The sequence below is a fragment of the Myodes glareolus genome, chromosome 7, assembly GCF_982192425.1.
Source record: "Myodes glareolus chromosome 7, mMyoGla1.1, whole genome shotgun sequence".
In the NCBI taxonomy this organism is placed as follows: domain Eukaryota; kingdom Metazoa; phylum Chordata; class Mammalia; order Rodentia; family Cricetidae; genus Myodes; species Myodes glareolus.
This window is the reverse complement of record NC_142032.1, coordinates 99,826,600-99,834,763: the sequence shown is the minus strand read 5'-3', so window position 1 is coordinate 99,834,763 and position 8,164 is coordinate 99,826,600. Positions and strand designations below refer to the sequence as shown.

The window sequence follows — 8,164 nt, the reverse complement described above, 5'->3', positions numbered from 1 at the left end:
TTAGTCTCCTTTGACTTTCAACTTAAGCACCTGGTATAGGCCTTGTTTTAGTTCTTTGTTCTTGAGTGCATACACCAAGAGGTTCAGAGCAGGGGGAATACATTGTACAGCACGTTCAACAGAACCAGCATGACAGGACTGACATTTTTGCACTAGGAGTGATGGAAAGGACAGCAATGATAGTGTAGAAGAAAAGGATTAGGATGAGGTAGAGGTGCAGGTATTTAAGGCCTTAGATGCCGCTTCTGCAGAGTTCAGCTTCAGCACAGACCGAAGAATCAAAGCATATGAAATCATAATCAAACCCAGGTCACCTCCCACGATTGTCTGAGCCAGGTTGTCCAGACAAGCTGGTTAAAGCTGTTGATTTTCCTGCAATCACAAGACAGGCTAGTGACCCCCAAGTTAGTACAAAAATAGTGGTTGATTTGATTCTGGGAACAGTAATTTCTCTGAGTAGCCTACACAGGAACTGACTTGGGAGCTACACAATTTCTGAGGACCATAAGCAAAGCTTCTTTGACCATAACAGATTCAGTAACTATTGAAGTATACTTCAGTGGTCGGCAAATTGCTGCATACCTATCTATAGCCATGCAGACAAAGATACCTGACTCCATGGCAACAAAAAATGGATGGTGTACATCTGAGCAAAGCATTCGGTGAAACTGATGGTCTTAGCATTGAACCACAAGATGACTACACTCTTCGGCATGATGGTAATTACCAGGCCCATGTCCACAATAGCTAGGATGCCAAGGCAATACATAGGCTGGCACAGTGATGCCTCTTGGCAAATTACAGTCACAATAAGTGTGTTGGTAACAAGATCCAAAGCATAGAGCAGAGCCAGAGGCAGGGAGAGCCAGTGCTGCCAGCTAAGGATACCTGGAACTCCCATCAGAATGAATTCAGTCAGAAAACTGGAACCTAGAGCTACTGGAATCTCTGAGGATTTGGAACATATCTTGCTAATAAAAAAAAAATGCCCCCATTCTATTTCTGGTTATTTGTGTGACAGGGTTGGATGCAGACATACCCAGGGTATGAAATTGGGGATAAATTCAATCACAGTTTGTGTCTACTGTCTTTTTCCAGTTCACACTCAGGAAGCAGAGACAGGAAGATTTCTGTCAGTTCCAGGCCAGTCTAGGCTACATAAATAGCTTCAGGCTAGCCAGGGTTGTAGAGTAAGACCTTAAGCTTCAGGCTAGCCAAGGACTTGTGGTGATATGTTTTTTTAACATTGGAGGGAGAGGAAGAGTGAGCTGAGGGTTAGAGTGTGGAGGAATAGGTGGGTAAATTGAATTCTGTTTTAATAAAAACCAAAATCAGATATTATGGGGTGAAAGGTGAGAGATAGGAGAAACAGCAGCCAACCACTAGAAAGACCTTTTATCTCTACTGATGCTCAGACCAAAGGGTGCAATCCTGTCTTCAGACTGTACCTCTGACTATCTATAGACAGAATCTGTCTCTACCAAACCTCAGACTGCACTGAGCTCCAGTGTCTTCCTGCCTTACATTCCTCTCTCTGCCCAGCCCTATCACTCCTGTCTCCATCTCCCTAGTACTGGGAGTAAAGGTGTGGGATCCCAAGTCCTGGGATCACCTTTGTGTGAGCTCTGTTTTTCTTTTAGACATATTCAATCTCCTGTGAATCTGTCTAATTCAATCAAGGGTGGCCTTGATCCAAATGCCTCTGTTTGCCTAGTCCTGGGATTAAAGGTGTGCCACCTCTCCCTGGATTTAGTGGTTTAGATCTGCACTCAGATCTTCAGGCAAGCTTTATTCGTCAAAACATAAAGAAAATATCACTACATCTTCAGAGGCTCAAGAAATCAACAACTTAACTTTTTGTTTGTTTGTTTCTGCTTTTGGGGATTTTTTTTTGTCGTTTTTGTTTTTTCAAGACATGGTTTCTCTGTATCTTTAGAGTCTGTCTTGGAACTCGCTCTTGTAGACCAAGCTGGCCTCAAACTCACATAGATCCCCCTGTCTCTACCTCCCAGGTGCTGCGATTAAAGGCATGTGCCACCACCACTTAACTTTCTAAACTTCTTTTTTTTATGATTTTTTTAACTACGTTGTTTTATTTATTTATTTTATTATTTTTTTCCCGTTAGACTTGTTTATTCAAGTATCCGAAAGCACTCTTTCCACTTCCTCCCCTCCTCCCAACACCCTCCCAGTCCCTCCGTCCCCCCCACTCCCTCTCGTCTTCCCCCACCACTCCCAAGAGCAGCCAGGGTCTCCTGCCCCGTGGGAAATCCAAGCTCCCCCCCCCCTCGCTCCAGGTCCAGGAAGGTGAGCATCCAAACAGGCCAGGATCCCAAAAAGCCAGTCCATGCAGACGAAACAAGACCCAGTGCCACTGTCAACGGCTTCCCAGTCTTCATCCGGACCTTGGGGGCTCAGTAAGCCCCTATGTCAACCACATTCAGAGAGTCTGGCCCGACCACATGCTCGTTCAGTCCAGGTCCAGCTGGACCTGGCGAGCTCCCATCCGACCAGTCCCCCTGCATCAGTGGGTGAAAGCACCCCTCACGGCCCTGACCTCCAGTGCTCCAATGTGGGTCTCCATCTCCATCTCCATCCATCGTCAGATGAAGGCCCCCTCTGACTTTGCTTTCTTTGCTCACGATCTCCCTCCCTCTGCTTCTCATTTGGGCCCAAGGAGTTAAGTCCAGTGTTCCAATATGTGTCTCTGTCTCTATCTCCATCCATTGCCATATGAAGGTTCTGTGGTGATATGCAAAATATTCATCAGTATGGTTATGGGCCAAGGCCAGATCAGGCACCCTCTCCTCTGCTGCCCAGAGTACAATCTGGGGACCTCTCCTTGGGCCTGGGAACCCCTCCAGAATCAAGTCTCTTGCATACCCTAAAATGGCTCCCTTAGTTGAGATATAAACTTTCCTGCTCCCATAACCATCCTTCCTCCCTCCCCCCTCCCATTCCCCCAAGCCATCCCCGATCCTCCCCCTCTCCCCTCTCCCTAACCATCTCCCCGTACTTCCACACCCCACCCCACCCCCCGTGTACCCAAGTTTGCCTGGCAATCTTGCCTACTTCTAATATCCAGGAGGATAACTATATGATTTTCTTCAGGTTCACCTTCTTAGTCAGCTTCTCTAGAATCACAAATTATAGACTCAAAGACCTTTAACTATGGCTAGAATCCACTTATGAGTGAGTACATACCATATTCCTCTTTTTGGGTCTGGGTCACCTCACTCAGTAAAGCGTTTTCTATTTCCATCCATTTGCATGCAAAATTCAAGATGTACATACGCTGAGTAGTACTCTAATGTGTATATGTTCCACACCTTTTTTAACCATTCTTCTATTGAGGGGCACCTAGGTTGTTTCCAGGTTCTGGCTATTACAAATAATGCAGCTATGAACATAGTTGAACAAATACTTTTGTAGTATGATAGGGCATCTCTTGGGTATATTCCCAAGAGTGGAATTGCTGGGTCCTGAGGGAGGTTGACTCCCAGTTTCCTGAGAAACCACCACACTGATTTCAACAGTGGCTGTACAAGTTTGCATTCCCACCAACAATGGATGAGTGTTCCCCTCACTCCACATCCTCTCCAGCATAGGCTATCATTGGTGTTTTTGAGTTTAGCTATTCTGACAGGTGTAAGATGGCATCTCAAAGTTGTTTTGATTTGCATTTCCCTGATCGCTAAGGAGGTTGAGCATGTCCTTAAGTGTCTTCTGGCCATTCGAAGTTCATCTGTTGTGAATTCTCTGTTCAGTTCAGTACCCCATTTTTTAATTGGGTTAATTAGAGTTTTAGTGTCTAGTTTCTTGAGTTCTTTGTATATTTTGGAGATCAGACCTTTTTTAAAAAATGCTGCAAGATTCCTGGAGGCAGTAGAAATACTGTAGGATCCAAATGGTGGTAGTGGGCCATGTGGCAGCAGACAGCAGGCTCTGGAAGCAGCCAATCCCAGGCAGAGAGGGCTGCCGGTCCCGAGCAATGGTTGGTCCCAGGCAGGGAGACTCATGGCAGGCAGGCAGGAGACAGAGACATGGATAGACAAGACATGCAGAGTGATGTTATGGAGGGAGAAGGGAAGGAGGGGGGCAGAGAGAGAGAGAAGAGGAGAAAGAGACAGAGTAGGGGGGAAGCAGAGAAGTGGGGAGAGAGGCAGAAGCGAAGCTGCCTCTCCGAGAAGAAGATGGAAAAGAGTGAGCTCAGGCCAGAAGCTGAAGATCAGCCTGCCTCAGCAGATGGGGGAGGGAGTAGGCATGGCTTGTCTCTTAAAGAGACAGAACAACATTACACCTTTTATAAGGCAAAGTCTGGGGGCCACCAGAAGGAAATTTGCCAGCATAGGAACTTGGCAGGTAAAAGAAAAAGAGTTAGTATTATGAGACTATTTAACATGATACTTTGTGAGGGTTTTGTAATTTAAATTGGGATAATCAACTTCTGATCTGAATCTGTGGGGTATGAAGACGTATCTTAAAAACATGGGGACCTTGGGAGAGGGTTGAAAGGGAGAGGAAAGGCAGGGAGAGGAGCAGAGAAAATTGTAGAGCTCAAAATAATTCAATAATAAAAAATCCAGGTCCTTCATCCAGACCTAATCTGGGCAAGAACTTCTGCTGGTAGCCTATCTCAGGACAGGGAAGAATGCTGCTCTTGTTTTTTGCCTGATTGCTCTTGACTTCATAGCAAGTTCATTTATTCAGTGGCAGTAGAGCCTACTTCTTAGAGATTCCAGCATATGTTGAAAACCAGCTAAGAAGTTCAGCCTTCTGGCCTGGGCATCTACCGCATTTTGGACTTTCCATGTGTGGTCAGCCATTGGTGGCTAAGTCATTAGTCAGAGTATCCTATAAAGTTCATCATTCTAGAGAACCCTGACTAAAACTGTTGCACACTGATCACCCCTTTTACTCAATCACCCAGGATATGATCCTCTACACCCAAGGTCTTTTGACTTACTAGCTTCATTTGTTAACATTCTGTAATTTAGATATACATGTACAATGTGCATACTCACTGTTTATCCTATTGAGATTGTGGCAAAATGAGAGATAAATATTTGCCCATTCAAACACAGTTTAAGTCTACTGTCTTTTCCAGTTCACACTCAGGAAGCAGAGACAGGAAGATTTCTCTCAGTTCCAGGCCAGTCAAAACTATATAAATAACTTCAGGCTAGCCAGAGTTGTAAAGTAAGACCTTAAGCTTCAGGCTAGCCAAGGACTTGTAGTGATACCTTCTTTTAACAGTGGAGGGAGAGGAAGTGTGAGCTGAGGGTTAGAGTGTGGAGAAATAGGTGGGTAAAGCTGAGGTGGGAGGAGAGAGGAAAACAGAAATGGGAGGAGGAGGTGAAGGTAGAATTGGGGGAGGAACTGAAGTGTAGGGATTGATGTAGATTTGGGAAAGAAGGGATTGGGAGGAAGTAGAGAAGGGTAGGGCAGACTGAGGTGAAGGGGGGACAAAGATATCCACAAAGATGGGGAAGGGAAGGAAAGAATGGAGACAGACAGAGACAGAGACAGAGAGACAGAGACAGAGAAACAGAGAGAGACAGAGAGAGAGATTCTGGTTTTTATAAATGGTGGTTGCAGCCCAGCAATGGTAGAGCATATATTTAATCCTATCACTTACTAGGAAAATGCAGGCAGATTTCTGTGTTTTCAAGGCCAGACTGGTCTATAGAGTGAGTTTCAGGACAGCATGAACTACACAAAGAAACCCTGTTTCCAAAAACTCCAAGAAAAAAATGGTGCTTTTTTTCCAAGGAGTAAATGTGTGATGTACCAAACAGTGAGTTTTCATCTCTAAATTATACACAGATTCAGTAGAAATTGGGAAATTGATTTGACATAGAAAGGGACGTTTAAAATTACGAAGTCAAGAATAGGACAATAGAAATTTGATAGTATTCACTTCATAGTGATACAACTCCTTCATCAATCCTTCTGCCTCAGATATGGAGCTTGAACTGGCCATCTTCTATAACCAGTCAATGCTCCCAGCAGTGGGACTGATATATCAAGTCAATCACAAAACTTGGAATTATAGTCGGTCCTGCTTGCAAGACTGACTGGGGCAATGATATCTCAGAACTTGTGGGAATCATCAACCAAGGACTGGTCTAACCTAAGCCCAATGCCCTGAAAAGGATCTCAAGCCCAACACTCCTTTGGTTGGTCATGAACCAGGTGTTGAATAGTTCTGATACCCAGGTTAGAGCCAAACAAGTCTGTCAAAAACAAAAGAAAAGAAAGAAGGAAGAAAGGAAGGAAGGAAGGAAGGAGAAAATATTTTTAAAAGCTTTCTAATCAGTCATTGTGCTATATTTATAGATTGGTACCTACTACAGTCATCATCGTGGAGGCTTCCTCCAGCAGCTGATTGGAACAGTTGTAGAGACCAAAAGTCAGACATTAGGCAGAACTCAGAGAATCTTGCAGAAGAGCAGAAGGAATGATTATAGGAGAAACAGGGTTCAAGGACACCAGGGAAACACCCATAGAATCAACAAAGCAGGGCTCAAAGGAGCTCAAAGAAACTGGAGCAGGATTTTGTAGCAAATAGAAATAACTTATTTTGACTTTATAACCAAATGTTTTTTTACCCTAATATGGAATCACTTTGGCACATCAGAACATCATATTCATCCTAAAACTTTTTTCTTTGTCTTTTTTTCCATTCTTTCCTCTTGTTTTTATTTTTTGTTTGTTTGTTTGTTTTATTTTGTTTAGTTTTGGTTTGTTTTTTGAGACAGGATTTCTCTGTGTAGCCTATGAGTCATTCTGTAGATCAGTCTGTCCTCAAACTCAGAGAGAACCACAGACCTGCCTGCTTCTGCTTCTTGAGTGCTTTCTAACCAACACTTTCAAGCAAACACTGATGAAGAAATCACACCTGAGACCTCAGTTCTAGAAACTGTAGCTCACATTTGCCTAAGCAGCTTTTTTTGGTGTCTCCCCAATTCGTACATTATAGTATGGGATTTCATGTGATGTGTATATGTAATCTCATGATTATATCTCAATTTTATAGGCACTTATATCCATGAGTGGTCAGGAAGATGACTTTTCATTTTGCTGTATAATTTTGATATACAAAATATGTTAGGACATGCTTCATAGGTAAAGATATTTGTCCCATGAGGATTGTTGATAGTTAAAAGTCTGCCTTGTTCTTTTGCTTAGTCTTACTGCACACAAGTAGCTCACTTTTATCTCAAAGTAAGTTCAACTAGACTAAAAGCTTTTTGTAAGTAGATTATCAGTTTAAAACCTTACAGCTCTACCCATGGTTAGAGTCACAGATGTCTTACCAAGGTTGCTACACAAAGCACCCTAAGAAAAGCATGCAATTCTTTGCTTGACAAGTCTGTTAACAATAAACCTGTATCTCAAAGTTTGTCACTGACCATTGTGCCGCTTACACTTTTACTCCTGAAACTTTGAACAACTTGTGTGGCCATGGCAACAGCTCAGCTCCCTATTGCTTGTCCTAGGAATGTGCTTTTGACCAAAAAGAGGCAACTCTTGCAATTTCTTCATTGCTTCAAGGCTTCTTGAAAAGAGAGATTTTGGCTTGGAGAAGAAGAAACTAGAGAAGTCAGAAGTAGAACGGGAGAATAGGGATAGAAGCAGAACAATAAAGAAACTGATCAGAAAATCATGTAGTGAGACTTTGTTTGCCCTCAGATAGCCAGGAATAAAAGCCTTTTTCACTTGCTGTAGTGTCCAATTCTGAACCAGGAAAAGTGCTTTGGGGCTGGACCCCAAAGACTCGCATTAACCATATATAATCACTTCACTGTGGATGTTCTGAGAATGGAAATATAATTGTTTTGGCATGTTAATGGAAGTTTCCATTTAAAAATCTCTCTATGTGGTCCTAGAGTAGTGGTTCTCAACCTTCCCTTTAATATAGTTCCTCCAGTTGTGGAACTTAACTATCAACAATCCTCATGGGATAAATATCTTTACCTATGAAGCATGTCCTAGTACACACCAAGCATAAAATTATTATCATTGCTATTTCTAGCTATAATTTTGTTTCTATTAATGAGTTGTAATTCAAATACCTATATGCAGTATAGATGATATGCATATGCCACCCTCTCATCCCCCAAATGGATTATGACCTACCTACAGGTTGAGAACCACTGTC

General features: G+C 43.0%; 1 pseudogene; it reads right to left on the bottom strand.

Annotated features, from left to right (window-relative positions):
* LOC125395952 (olfactory receptor 56B2-like) lies at positions 1 to 965 on the bottom strand (annotated as a pseudogene).
* Positions 966 to 8,164: the final 7,199 nt, after the last annotated feature.